This window comes from Bos taurus, chromosome 28, assembly GCF_002263795.3.
Source record: "Bos taurus isolate L1 Dominette 01449 registration number 42190680 breed Hereford chromosome 28, ARS-UCD2.0, whole genome shotgun sequence".
In the NCBI taxonomy this organism is placed as follows: domain Eukaryota; kingdom Metazoa; phylum Chordata; class Mammalia; order Artiodactyla; family Bovidae; genus Bos; species Bos taurus.
Window position 1 is genome coordinate 5,550,532 of NC_037355.1, and position 10,749 is coordinate 5,561,280.

Genomic DNA, 10,749 nt, shown 5'->3' on the forward strand with positions numbered 1-10,749 from the left:
CTTCTTCCTCCAGTTAAGGCTCCACTTTTGCTAATCCCCACTCAAGCCTCCTGCATGTTATTACAGATACTTGGTTGGAAATACCTGGGTGGGGCAGGATTGTTGATAGTGTTGAATAAATGGGAGATGATGTCACTAGTAGTAAGCAGAGCACCGCTCTGAACCTCAAAAGTCTGTTTTAGCATCTGCTTTTTAACATTTGCTTTTATGAACATTTTGATAAACACATAAGTAATAATCTATGAGAAACAGATATCTATACATCACATGTGTGAACAGATATACATTTAACTTCATGGATTCTATAAGCAGTCTATGGATTCTTTGCCTTGGAATTTTTCTAATTATAAAAATGAGTAGTGTTGTTCCTGTCTCAAAATTGTTGTCCTTCTTGATTGCTCATCATCTGATTCTTATCTCACAATAAGATAAATCACAATATAAATCACAATATAATCACAATATCCTATACTGTGATTTTCTATCCACATTTCTAGATCTTCCAGGTGACTGAACGTCTTGGCAGTACTCTGTTACCAGTTTGGCATGCACAAGTCAGTGCTAAAGTTTCAGTTGAATGAATGAAGGAATGGACACCATGTTTGATATGATACAGGGGGGTCTTGGGCTTGCACTAAGGTTCTCAGTTGAGCCAAGATGGCTTTTGGTCTTAATCATTTTTCACACAAGGGAGTTCATACCCTCCTAAGCTGTGTTCATACTCACAAAACTTCTGTGTCCACCCTCAGAAATGCCTAATATATATAGCTTTCTATTTACATTCTGGACAATCAATTTGCAAACCAATGTAAATTTTCAAATTCTCTAATTTTAAAAGGACAGGAACAGACATAGTCCTGTTTTGCAGAATGAGATGAAAAAACAAACAAACAAAAAAACACAAAGCTGTTTCCTCTTCTCCCTGTGCCATCAGCTCTGGGCAGAATGCAATGCCACCCGGCTGGGCCCTGAAATTAGGGCTTCCATTGCTGGAAGCAAGAGTGCAGACTGTACTAGAAAATCATCCGAGGAGTCTTTAGGCTCACATACAGGCTTCAGAGAATTCTGCACACGTGCTAAAATTATTTGCGGTTAGGTTTCCAGACTGACACATGAATAAACAGGGCTGCTTCTCACTGATGCATAAGAACTCTTTAGAGAGTATTAATAGAAGGCCAAGTATGTAAAGCATGAGGCTTCCCCAGTGGCTCAGTGCTAAAGAGCCCACCTGCCATGCGGGAGCCACAGGAGACATGGGTTCAATCCCTGGATCGGGAATTTCCCCTGGAGAAGGGCATAGCAACCTACTCCAGTGTTCTTGCTGGGAGAATCCCCATAGACAGAGGAGCCTGGTGGGCTACAGTCCATATAGTCACAAAGAGTCGGACATGACTGAAATGACTTAGCATGCACGCTGCTGCTAAGTCGTTTCAGTCGTGTCCGACTCTGTGCGACCCCATAGACGGCAGCCTACCAGGCTCCCCAACTACCCCCCCTCCACCCCCGTCCCTGGGATTCTCCAGGCAAGAACATGCAAGCATTTAAATGATGAACCCCTTGATCTGGGAAATCAGAGGCTAGTGAATCCTAGAAGCCATGCCAAAGATAAAGAGCTGAGAGGAGGTGCAAATTCCTTGGTCTCTGTGGAGCAGGTGAGAGTCAGGGAGTGCTGGCTGGGTCACAAGTGACTAAAGAGAAGGCATATCTTGGTTTGTGACGTGATGTGACTTTTTCCAATGTCATATAACCCAACAGCCCAGGGAATCTGTAGGAGAACAGACAAGGAAGGGAGAAAAGATGAGAAAAACTTGTGGTTGAGTTACACATTGCCTTAAAGAGTTTGCATACCATTTGAGCAAAATCTACTTCCAGTTAAGTTAGTCCCTCCTATCCCACCCACTCAGGGGAAGTTTCCAAACATGACCCAGCACTGGTGTTCGGGCCTGCTTTTAGCCTGAGCAAAGAAAGAAGACATTCTTCAAGTAAGTTCTTTAAATTTAGAAGATGTTCTGACCTAGATTCTTAACTCCCAAAAGAAAAGAAAGAAGCAAATCTCAAAGGGGCCTGGAAAGCATATTGGAGATCAGGGAATTATTTCCCTGCACAGAAGAACAGTCCTCACAGACAGAGGGTAGGCCCTGCAGAACCTCAGATGTGGGGAGGGAATGGAGCAGGCACCCAAGACAGCCCCATCCTTCTTGGGATAAGTTGGGGTGACCACCACCATCATTGGAGCATGACAGCACCATCTCCCTTTTGTCTTTACAGTTTGTAAAACACTTGCGCACAGCTTCTTTCATGCCCTCCTCACACAGCAGGGAGGTGAACCAGGCTGGTTCACCATAATCACACAGTGAATGGTTCCCCCATCGCTGCCTCCAGATCACTGCCCAGGTTGTGCTCTGGCTACTTTTCCTAAAGCACTCATGTGGGGCTGGGGCATGTTGACGCTTGGCTGGAGAACTCGGGAATACCTAACATGGATCCCCAAGCACGCTTCCTCCTTCCTGATCCCCGGAGGGAGAAGTAGAGATAAGACATAACAGATGAGGGACTCCAGGCCCCCTCTATTTTCAGCTGAGCTCCTGTGGAGCTCCAGCACACGGATGAACCTGCAGCATGAAGACAGGACCTCTTCTACTTCCTAACATAAACCTAGTGTTTAACTCCAAGCAAAAAGCCCGTTGATTGGTGAAGAAGACAAAAGAGAATAAGAGACTCCACCCTAGCAGGGCGGGCTCTGCCTTTCTTTCTCAGCTCCTTCTCACTCAGCGAGGCAGAATGAGTTTGGATCAGGAAGGATCAGAGGGCGGCCCATATGGGACTTTCTAAAACCCGGTGGCCCTACCCACTGGCAAAGGAGGCCCGGTCAGTGTCCTGGAAACGGGCCCCCTGGGACTAGAACTGGGGAGAGGGAGATGGGAAATCTGTACACTAACCCAGAAGGGTGCCGAGGGCAGCCTGGAGTCTTAAGCACCTCTGTAGCCTCGGCCCCGTTTGACGGCTGTGTGACACACGGTGCCCTCAGGAGAGGTTTCTCCTCTCTAAAAGAGCGTGGGGCTCTGATCTCACGACTAGTGAGTGGTGGCGCTGGAGCCCGGGCTCAGGTTTTCTAATTGGGTGTGACTTTCTTTACATGATGTGGTTGTGCCACAGGACATCTTTCTCGGGCAAGTGGAAATGTGCCAGCTGAGTTCAGGAGTACCGTGAGCCTTTTGAAGTTGAATGCATATTTTGTGCGTGTATGGGTCTCAAATGAGTCTCCTTCCCTCTCTTCTGAATGGATAGAATGCCCAAGACCTCCTTGTGTTCACATCTCCACCTTTGGAAGGTGTCTAACCTGTACTTTCAAATCAGGAGAATTGACTCACTTAGGAGTGCATTTTCTCTAACTTGAAAAAAAAAAAAAAAGAAAATCACTTTTCAGCCCTAAAATATATCTGTCAAGTGAGAATGACAGGGAATGTCATGAAGACTATTGAAAGACAGATGCTCCCATATAATAATCCCCACCAGTAACTATATTACCTTGGAGGATCACTAAAATAGTCACTTTAAAAGGCTCATTACCTCACGGATTCTGAGCTGGGAAACAAATAAAAGAACTAGTAATATTAGAATTATGCTCCAAAGGTTGTTGGTTGTTTTTTTTTTCAGTTGTTTCTGGTGATGGCTAGGGGAGAATTTGGAGATACAGGAGGAAGGGAAGAAAACCTTCAGCGATTTAGTGAATTTTTCATATTTGTTACTTAAAATGAGTACTAGTCAGGATAGGGTTGTGCTGCTGTAATGAATAATTCCCAAATTGCAACGGTTTGAAGCCATAAAAGTGTATTTCTGCTTATACTACAGTTACCACTGACTAGAAGGGGTCTCTGATCTTCAGAATTGCCAAAGGACCCAGGCTGGTGGGGGCTTCATCATTTCCTGAAAATGCCAGCTTCACACAATTTTCAGAGTTGGCTGGAGCGAGGTCATTTCTGTTTGCATTCCTTTCAGCTACAGAAAGTCACATGGCCAAACTCAGCATCAAGAGAGACAGGGAAACCTTGGGTGGTATTTAATCCCCAAATCCTGTCTGCATCCAAAGGATGTCTGCATTCTTTTCTATCCTGAGATGAGTTCCAAATAGTCATGTGGCATAGAAAGAAACAAAACCAAAGGTTTCTGCACTTCATCTAAATAACCATTTTTTTAAAAGTCTAATGCATTTATTTATTTTTTTCTTTTCTAAATTTATTTATTTTAATTAGAGGCTAATTACTTTACAATATTGTATTGGTTTTGCCATACATCAACATGAATCTGCCACGGGTGTACATGTGTTCCCAATCCTGAACCCCCCTCCCACCTCCCTCCCCGTACCATCCCTCTGGGTTATCCCAGTGCACCAGCCCCAAGCATCCTGTATCCTGCATCAAACCTGGACTGGCAATTCGTTTCTTATATGATATTATGCGAGACAGCAAAAGAGACACAGATGTATATAACAGTCTTCTGGACTCTGTGGGAGAGGGAGGAGGGAAAGATTTGGAAGAATGGCATTAAATAACCATTTTTTAAATCTGACCTGAAGCTGAACAACCATATTTACACTACAGAGTTAAAGTGTCCTCTACAAAAGACACATGTCTAAAATCTATGGAAAGAATATGCTTGTTTGAAAAAGAATTTATTTATTTATGTATCTGAATATAGTTAATTTAAAATGTCATGTTAGTTTTAGGTGAATCACAGTACACTGATTCAGACAGATATAGGTACAGATACAGATATAAATATAGATATAGATATAGATATAGATATAGATATAGATATAGATAGGTGGCATAAGTGGTAAAGAACCCGCCTGCCAATGCAGGAGACATAAGAGATATGGATTTGATCCTTGGATCAGGAATATCCACTGGAGGAGGGCATGGCAACCCACTCCAGTATTCTTACCTGGAGAATCCCATGGACAGAGGAGCCTGGAGGGCTACAGTCCATAGGGTTGCAAAGAGTCAGACACGACTAAAGTGACTGAGCATGCACGCACATAGATACAGATATACTTTTTCAGATTCTTTTCCCTTTTAGGTTATTACAAAATGCTGAGTAGAGTTCCCCATGCTATAAGTAGATCCTTGTAGGTTATCTATTTTATATATAGTAGTATATATATATGTGGAGAAGGAAATGGCAACCCACTCCAATGTTCTTGCCTGGAGAATCCCAGGGATGGGAGTGCGTGGTGGGCTGCCGTCTATGGGATCCAACACAGAGTTGGACACGACTGAAGCGACTTAGCAGCAGCAGCAGTATATATAAGTGAATCCCAAACTCCTAATTTATTCCTCCCCCTTTCCCATTTGGTAACCATAAGTTTATTTTTTATGTCTGTAAGTCTATTTCTGTTTTGTAAGTAAGTTCATTTGTATCATTGTTTTATATTCCATATATAAGTGATGTCATTTGGTATTTGTCTTTCTCTGACTTACTTCACTTAGTATGATAATCTCTAGGTCTATCCACGAGGATGCAAATGGCATTATTTTGTTTGGGAAGAATTTATTAACCAGTGCCTCCAACTAACCAAGAATCTACTTGGTGATAAAGCACATTTAAAATATTCAGGCTCTAGAAGGCAATGGTACCCCACTCCAGTACTCTTGCCTGGATAATTCCTTGGGTGAAGGAGCCTGGTAGTGTGCAGTCCATGGGGTCGCTAAGAGTCGGACACGACTGAGTGACTTCACTTTCACGCATTGGAGAAGGAAATGGCAACCCACTCCAGTGTTCTTGCCTGGAGAATCCCAGGGACGGTGGAGCCTGGTGAGCTGCCGTCTATGGGGTCGCACAGAGTCAGACATGACTGACACGACTTAGCAGCTGCAGTTGTCTCTCTAAAATGGGTGGCCACAGAATTCACAGTGCAGCATTTCTGAAGAGGTGTGTTGTCGCAAAGGAATTGCATTATGTTTAAATGTAGTTACTCTGGAAGGCGCTTTCGCACACATTGGTCACTTTCAGGTCATCAGCAAACCTCCATGTGCTGCGCTGTTTCGGGTAGCAGGGGATAATTGAAAATGATGTGGAGAAAATTAGCATAGACTCCTCTCAAGGACGACACTCAAACTTGTGAAGCATTCTATATTTTGAGGAAAAGAGGAATAAAGTTCTATGAATGGATGATGGTGGCAGCTGCCCAACAGTGTGAATTATACTTAATGCCACTGAGTTGTATACTTAGTGGTGAAAATGGTAAATTTTGTGTGATATGTATTTTACCACAATAAAAGTATCATGTTAAACTGATAATATTTTGGATATACTCAATTAAATAAAATGTATTATTATCATTACAAAAAAAGTCAGGGTGCTGGTTAAAACATAGCTGGAGGAGACATCTGTCTTGCAGTCACAGGCTGTACTATAGAAAGGCAGATGCCGACTGCCCAATAACTATAACACTTTGAGTAATGGTTGGCAAGTATCATTGGGCCCATCAGTGCAGACGTGGTAACTCGCTCACCCCTTACAACACTGATGCAGTTAGTAGTCTCTCCACTGGACAGATGAAGAAACAAAGCCTTAAAGAGGTTGACTGGTCCAAGGTCATTTGGCTGATAAGAGACGTTGTTGTTGTTTAGTCACTGAGTCGTGTCCAACTCTTTACAATCCTGTGGACTGTAGCCTGCCAGTCTCCTCTGTCCATGGAATTCTCCAGGCAAGAATACTAGAGTGGGTAGCCATTCCCTTCTCCAGGGGATCTTCCTGACCCAGGGATCAAATCCAAATCTCCTGCATTGGCAGGTGGATTCTTTACCACTGAGCTACCAGGGAAGACTGATAAGAGATGGGTCAGGATCAAAGCCAGGCAGACGAGCTCCCAAGCGACCAGACAGGAAAGCAGATGCTGGGGGAGAGGGGGTACCAAGGTAGGGGCAGAACTGGCCAGAAATCTAACTGACTAATTGCCAGCAAAGTTCCAACACGAGGGAAGGCATGGATCAAGTAAAAGCTGGCCCCAGAGAGAGAAGAATGAAGAGTTAGGGATTCTCAGGCTAGGACTTCAGGCTTCCAAAAGCAAGGGTCAGACGGAACTTAAGCTGGCTTTGTGGCTCTCATTTACTGCCCCCTAATGAAAGACATCCTTCTGGGATCCTACCCGGCCATGTGTACTCAGCCTGGTGTCTCCCACGGCTTTTGATGTTTTGACATGACACACAGAGAGTCGATGTGCACTAAAATCATCCTATTGGTATATAGGCTGTTGTTTAAGAGGCCAAATGAAATCAGAGCTAAAAAACATCAACTGTCTGCCTAGCACATGTATATAATTGCATAGTCTCACATGAGGCGCAAACAGAGAAAGAGACAAAGAAACATCAATTTAAAGGAGATGTGTTTGACCATCCATGGTGACCAATAGCTTCTTGGGTGTAAACACTCACGTTGCTGCGTTCAAGTCTCCCAAACAGTCAGCAGGCAGAAGGTCTTTCTGTTTCATAATAGTCCTAGGTCTGTCAGGTTGGCTGCCAATCCTAATTTATAAGTTATTTTCTCTGAAGGTTGTACAATTGTCCTCATTCTCGGAAGGCCTGGGCTGGCTCATGGCTGCACATGGGTCAGCCTCTCAGTGACTCAGCATTGCTCCAGTCAGAAGACAGACCCACTCCTCCCTGAATCTGCTGGAGGAAAATGATGCCATGGTTTGAGGGTTTGTCCCTTTTGGTTCCTGCTGAGACCTCGTGACCTAGCGCACTGTGCAAAGCATCCCACCTTCAAGAACCTCCCTCCTGCAACAGCCTGGTTGGGCTTTAAGGGTGTTGTGCTAAGTGAAGTAAGTCAGACAGGAAAAGACAAATACTGCCTGATCTCACGTGTCTGTGAAGTCTAAAAAAGCTGAACTTGGGAGGGACAAATTGGGGGTTTGGGATTGACACGTATGCTCTACTGTATTTAAAACAGATTAGCAACAAGGACCTTCTGTATAGCACAGGGAACTCTGCTCATATTATGTAATGACTTACATGGGAAGAGAATTTGAAAAAGAATGGACACATGCATGTATAACTGAATCACAGTGCTGCACACCTGAGCCTAACACAATATTGTTAATCAACTCTACTCCAATAGAAAATAAAAGATGAAATCAATTTAAGTAGAGAAATAGAGGGATATGGAGATGAAGAGAGAGAAAGGTTTGGATTTGGGTTTCTTTGAAAGAAATGGAGAGATACAGTAAAAGTGTGTGTGTGTGTGTGTGTGTGTGCATGTGTGGTAAACGCAATATGTATTCTGGATTGAGTTCTGGAACAGAAAAAGGACATTAGTGGAAAAATTGGTGCAGTCTAAGTAGTTTGTAGTTCAGCAAATAGTACTGCACCAATGTTAATTTCTTGCTTTTGATATATGTTCCATGGTTACATAAGGTATTAAACTTGGGGGAATCTGGGTGAAGGATATAAGGAAGTCTGTGCTCTTCCTAGCTTTCCTGTAAATTTCTTCAAGATAAAATATTTATAATAATAAATTTAAAAAAGTTGAACTCAGAGGAATAGGCAGTAGGATAGGGGTTGCTGAGGTCTGGGGAGTAGAGTGGGGAAATGAAGCAATGCACACCTTCCCTCAAGAGGTGAACAAATTCTAGGGGCTTAATGGGCAGAATGGTGACTAAAATTAGCTTATTACATACTTCAAACCTGTTAAGACAATAGATCTTAAATGTCATCACCACACACACACAATGATAATTATGTGAAGGAATGAAGGTGTTAACACTGTTTTGGTGATCATTTCACAATCAATATGTGTGTAGCTCACCACAGTGTGGTGCATATGAGCTACACACATATGTGGTGCATATGTACCTTAAATGTACATATGCACAGATCAAAAATATCTCAATTAAGCTGGGGAAAAACAAAAAGAACTCAGTCTACTTTAGTAGAGTCGTTGTCTTTGGTAGTTGACTACTATGAAACCAAGAGGAATGGTCAAAGTTCTTGGTGTTTGTTTTTCTTTTTTCCTCACTTCACAATGCTCACACCTGGATTTTGTCTGGTGAACTTGAAAAGTCTCATTTTCCTTCTTGTGTAAAATGTGTCATTGTGTATTGCCTTCCATTGGTAAAAGACACAGAAGATGGCTAGGCTTGGGTAAGCTGGGGCTGTGGACTTACCCACAGCCACACAGGGGACCCCAATGGTGGGATAAAAAAGTCAGGAATAGCTGAACAGTCAGCATTGGTGGAAATCTTACTATGTAATGGATGCTAAGCAGTTTCAGACATGTTGCTCTCAAAGAAAATTCAATGTGGTACACACAACTATTAAGTTAGCAAAAGGTTAATCTTATCACCAATAAGATGCTTTACATGGTAAAAGGGTCCCTTTAAATGATGTCAAGCACCATGTTAAAAAAATATTTCATTAAAGGATAGTTTGACCTACAATATGTGTTAATTTCTGCTGTACAACAAAGTGACTCAGTTATACATATATTTACATTCTTTTTTATATTCTTTTCCATTATGGTTTATTACAGGATATTGAATATGGTTCCTTGTGCTATATAGTAGGGCTTTGTTGTTTATCCATTCTTTATGTAATAGTTTGCATCTGATAATCTCCAATTCCCAATCCATCCTTCCCCAACCTCTCTTCCCTGCTGGCAACCAAAATCTGTTCTCTGTCTGTGGGTCATCCCTTTCCTTTCACCCAAGAAATACTGGAACAAGTGATTTCTAATGAAATAAAAGTATCCACAAACTTTAAACCATCACCATAGCCACCAGTTACTCATACAGCCCTCTGATGTGTTGCAACACTGATGTTGAGTGAGAACTCTTTTTTGGGGGAAAAAAAGCAATTGAAGTTCAAGGATGCTTTATGACTCAGAGCTAGAAAGGAAAGCAGACTTGCTGACTCCAACCTGAGTGTCTTGTCTCCAAGCGCCACGGATTTTACACAGACACAGGGACCAACAGCACGTCGGTTTCAAGAAGCTCCGACTCTGAAAAGTCCCTTTCTTTTACATACGGTGGTCTATATGCTTCCATGACGTTCTCTGCCTTCATCTCACCATCTCTCCTTCCTCCCCTCTGCCCGTGTCCATGCCTTTGTTCTCTATGTCTGCATTTCCATTGCCGCCTTGCAGATAGGCTCATCAGTACCATCTTTCTTGGTTCCATGTACATGTGTTAATGCACAGTATGTAAAATAGATAGCCAATGGAAATTCGCTGTGTGACTCCAAGGAACTCAAAGCAGGGCTCTGTTACAACCTAGAGGTGTGAGAAAGGGTTGGAGGTGGGAGGGAGATTCAGGAGGGAGTGTACATATGTACACCTATGACTCATTCATGTGGATATATGGCAGAAATGAAACCAGTATTGTAAAGCAATTATCCTTCAATTAAAAATAAATCAAAAATTTTAAAAAGTCACTTCCTTGTCTTGTACTTCAGTTTTCTTTTTCTCAATTCCGGCCAGACCAAGCTTCCTTGTTTTCTCCCAAATATGTTCCCCAATTCCTGTGTTTGCAACTTTATTCATCTCCTTCCCTGGCCCCAAAGCCCCTCTTCACTCTTTCCCTTTGGCCTCAAGGCTTCTTCAAGGGAGGTCTTCCTGCCACCCTTTCTTCTCTCTTTCCCCATGCCTGGGGATCTCTCACATCCCACCCTTATCACTGCCATCTCTCCCACTCACTCAGAGCCTCAAAAAACATTGCTAGAGTCATTAGATGTCTTTCCATTATGATATATT

At 42.8% G+C, this 10,749-nt stretch overlaps 1 non-coding gene across 1 annotated transcript; it reads left to right on the forward strand.

The window, feature by feature from the left end:
• Positions 1-6,038: 6,038 nt before the first annotated feature.
• Positions 6,039-6,140, forward strand: LOC112444796 (U6 spliceosomal RNA). Its single transcript, XR_003033164.1, has one exon. It is a non-coding gene; the product is annotated as a U6 spliceosomal RNA (small nuclear RNA).
• The last annotated feature ends 4,609 nt before the right edge of the window (positions 6,141-10,749 follow it).